This window comes from Pristiophorus japonicus, chromosome 3, assembly GCF_044704955.1.
Source record: "Pristiophorus japonicus isolate sPriJap1 chromosome 3, sPriJap1.hap1, whole genome shotgun sequence".
Lineage (NCBI taxonomy): Eukaryota > Metazoa > Chordata > Chondrichthyes > Pristiophoridae > Pristiophorus > Pristiophorus japonicus.
The window spans coordinates 48,012,091-48,016,816 of record NC_091979.1 but is presented as its reverse complement, the minus strand read 5'-3'; positions in this window follow the sequence as shown (position 1 = coordinate 48,016,816).

Below are 4,726 nucleotides of genomic sequence, written 5' to 3'. Positions count from 1 at the left end.
TGAATATGACCTGACCACCCCTATAAAACTGCAATTGGATTTCTGGCTTTAAAGGGAAACTCACCTGCACTCGAGAAGAATAATACATGGTGATTAACACCATATAATGTTCATGTCCTTATAGAATGAGGCATCTGCATACTCAACCTGAGCAGCACAAATGGAAATTTGTTAATGTGTGTGTGTGTATGTATTTATGGGTGTTTGTTTTGGTCTGCATGTGTGTATGTGTGTGTGTGTAATTTATGTACCTGTGATTATGCTCACACATTTGTAGAGCTGTTGCCCATCTTGCCATCTGGAGGAGGCGGGGGTCCCCAATGGAGTGCTCTCTACATGGGAGCCCTCCCTTTATTTATTGGGGACTTGGCCTGGAGAGTGTTGCACGGGGCAGTCCCGTGCAATAGATTTTTACGTAGGTTCACGGACTCCCAGGCCGCCTGCAATTTCTCGGGCTAGAAGATTCCGTGTTCCATGTTTATGTTGAATGCGGAGGGTGCAACCCCTGTTCCATTATTTGAAGGGGCTGCTCCTCAATTTTTGGCTGCACTTCAGTCCCACGCTCCTGATCTTTGGGCACCCTGTACAGAGGGGAGCGGGCAGGTCAGAAGGCCTCCTCGTAGCACTGCTCCTGGGCCTGGCCTGGTCCATGCAACGGGCGCTTGAGGGGTCGTTCAGCCCGACTGCCTGCCTTTCTTCCGTGGTTACGTTCGCGCCAGGGTGTCCCTGGAGATGGAGTACTTGGTGTCCATTGGTACGCTCGTGGCCTTCCATGAGAGGTGGGCACTGGAAGGACTGGAGTGCATCATCACCCCCGGCAACCAAATTCTAATTTGATTTGTTTAATGTCCAAAGTTTAATTTGTTAATTTGTCAGTTCTAGTGCCTCTTTAATAAGGGGGCACTTGATTTATGGTTTTACATTAAAATAGTTGTGGAGCTGTTACATTGTGAGTGACTTAGCCAATCCCATGATGTTCACAAGACTCTATAAAACCTCAGTCAGTTGGGTCTAGGTCATTCACGATGAGCTATGCAGTTGTGAGCCCAGTGGATGAACTGGTAATGTTTAGTGTGATTATTTAAACCTTTGTTAATAAACCAACTAGCGCTTAACAGCAATGTGTTGCTATGAATTCTTAAGCAAAGAACCCATAAAGCAAATACACTACAGTGTGTACATAATATATGTGCATGTGTGCATTTTGTTGATTGTACCCATCAATTTGCAAATTCCTATGTTGCACTTCAGGAAAAGAGAAATAAAGACAATCATTTGTAATGTACAGATAATTTCCCCCAGCAATTAAAAATACCTTAGTGACACAGGAGGCAGATCTGTTGATTCTAACTGAACTCAGTAATCACAAGTTACACTTTGTTCTGAAATGCATCAAGAATTTTGCAAGAAGCTTTCAAACTGCCATTTTCCCTCACGAAGGAAAAACATTGACTTTAATTGATATCTTCTGCTTGCTTAACATAAATTAGACTTTGTCTCAATAGGAGACAGTTTTACATCATCCACACAATAATGCTCCTGTCCTTATAGAACAGTGTATGATCCAACTTCCCACGAGAAATCTGCTAATGCTTTAATTAAAAACATTGTGGACAATTTTTGTCTTCAGATATAAAACAGTTCTAATATTGGTTGCATTGCTTTATGACCCACCTACATTCCCAATTGCTAATAGCACTTAATTTTCTGGTCTAGCTCATTTGCATAATTATTCACAACTCCAGGTGTGAACTCAGGTGGGCCTAATGATGGTCCCACTGGTAGGAGAGAAAAATTACGTATAAATTAAATTTAAAGGGATGGGGACAATTAAAGAGGAGTGTCATATAGAGAAGGACAAACATTTAGAAAGCTTTTGCAGAACACTGAAAGGCATCAGTAATCTTTACCAAGGCCGCAGTGGTGGGTCAGTTTGGGGGGAAAGGACTTGTAAGTGCAGGCATGAGACGGTAGACAGGTCTAGCCCAGCACTTGGCATCCTCTTTGATGACTGCTGAAGTTGAGGTGGTGCTCCATAGACGATTACTAAAGGGCCGGGGGGGGGAGGAGAAGTGGGGGGAGGGTTTACCTCTGTGCCACCCTACAGCACCAGCACACAGTTCAGTACTACAGCATACCTGCAAGGAGGTGAGCCAAGTGTCAGGCCACGTGCTGCATGGTGGACGCTGGTGTCCCAGCATCAGGTGACATAGCTTGCCATCTTCCCCTCTGCTGACCCAGACTCTCAGAAGGCAAGGTTACCACAGTCATTCCCAAGTGAGTTTGCCAGGACCCACAGAAATGGTTGGTGGCATCTTGGCAGCTGCATCCAAATGGACAACGCTGGCTCTTTATCACTCTACCATGCCTTCTTTCATGCAGTACTAAAGGGTTAATCTGTTTCAGTTTTAAACTGAGTGGTGGATTTAAACTCGGCATGGATTTCTGAAGACAAACTGTCCTGGCAAGTTAATTCCTCGCCTGCCAGAGGCAACAGGAGGCCATGGCAATTTCACAGTGTCTAAGATTACATATCTGGACGTTAGGAGGACATTTGCTGACCTGTCATTGGTGCAGAGCTGTGACTGGGGCGTCAGAGGTGGAAAGAAGGTCAGGCTGGCAGTTTTCGTTTTCCTGTTACCTTATATTTTCCTTTTTTTTATGATTATTCTGGATGCAGGATGCAGGAGCAAATCTTGGGCATTGCTTCTATTCCTGTATAGAAATGGCACCCTATTCTCACTGGGATTCTGGACTAAACTCCAAGGTTTGTTTCATACCTCTTGGTTTCCAAACAACATAAAGAAGCAAATTAAGATAAAGACCAGTGACCATATAAAAGGCCTTTCTGGCCACTCAGCAGCTGACATTTCCATGTTAAAATGTCACCAGTACTACAGACAATAAATCAATTCTACCTCTCCTGGGAGCGATTGCTCCCTTCCTATTCCATTTCTGTGTGGCTCTTAAAATAATTTCAAGAGTTGAGGTAACCAATAACTGTTGCATTGAAGTTCATTTGTATGTAACTAATATATACCCCTCTGCCTTGCTTCTCTCTGTCTTTAAAAGTCCCCTCAAATCCTATTGAGCATTCTTTCAGTCACCTCTCAGCTGTGGCTCAGTGGGTAGCATCCTCATCTCTGAGTCAGAAGGTTGTGGGCTCAAGTCACACATCAGGGACTTGAACACAAAAGAAAACATAAGTTGATACTCCAGGGCAGTACTGAGGGAGCACTGCACTGTTGGAGGTGCCGTCTTTCAGATGAGATGTTAAACCGAGGCTCCGTCTGCTCTCGTGGATGTAAAAGATCCCATGGCACTATTTTGAAGAAGAGCAGGGGAGTTATCCCCGGTGCCTTGGCTAATATTTATCCCTCAATCATCATCATAGGCAGTCCCTCGGAATCGAGGAAGACTTGCCTCCACTCTAAAAATGAGTTCTCAGGTGACTGTACAGTCCAATACGAGAACCACAATCTCTGTCACAGGTGGGACAGACAGTCGTTGAAGGAAAGGGTGGGTGGGACTGGTTTGCCGCACGCTCCTTCCGCTGCCTGTGCTTGGTCTCTGCATGCTCTTGGCGACGAAACTCGAGGTGCTCAGCATCCTCCCGGATGCACTTCCTCCAAACAGATTGGTCATAATCGCATTGCTGTTTGTGGGAGCTTGCTTGTGCGCAAATTGGCTGCCGCGTTTCCCACTTTACAACAGTGACTACACTCCAAAAAGTACTTAATTTGCTGTAAAGTACTTTGTGACGTCCGGTGGTTGTGAAAAGCACTATATAAATGCAAGTCCTCCTTTTTAGTCTCTTACGGCTTGACATCCTCTGTGAAGCACCTTTAGAACATGTTACTGGCAAGTAGAAGTTCAGTGTAAAAGTTGGAAGCATCACCCAAATGTACTGAGGGTCTGGCTTCCCCAGATACCTGGCAGCTCCAGAGATACAGTGATGCCCTGTTATTTGAATGACCTAAATTCAAAAGCATCGTCATTGATATCTAATCTTGTTTTGCCAACTTTTGGCTAAGCCATTGGATCAGAATAAAGAAAGAAAAGAAAGACTTGGATTTATATAATGCCTTTCACGACCACCGGATATCTCAAAGTGCTTTACAGCCAATGAAGTACTTTTGGAGTGTCACTGTTGTAATGTAGTGGACTATTTCATTTTAAAAAAGAGAGCAGGGAGCATGAAGATCTGGAGTATATCCCATGGCATTATTCAAACATTATGATGTGTCCCTTTCTAAAGGTAAAATTCAAACTTAGATATGCCTTGCTAAGAATCTTCAGTCAGAGAAATATGTAGCAATGTAATTAATAGTTTCAAGATTTGATATTTTGATCAATCACTCCCTCCACCACCGGTGAACCGTGGCTGTAGAATTTTTTTAAACCTGTCTTTTAAAAACTATGCAGAAAATGCAGATGTTAAACTGTTTTAACTACATGGTTGGGATGTGGGACTAGTTTCTTACTCATTTCAATGAAGACCACTTAATTGCATGGCACGTGTCATTCTATATAACTCTTTGGTCCTAACATTATACAATGAAGCAGAAGTAGCATATCAAGATTAGTCATTCTCTGGTTGACTAAGCACAGTGCATCACTGTGCATGACCATGGTGACATCTATGGGGCAGACAGTCCTTCCTTTCCAGCTAAGGGAGGGAATGGAAAACTTAAATTTACGTTTACAAAGCATTACATAGGATATA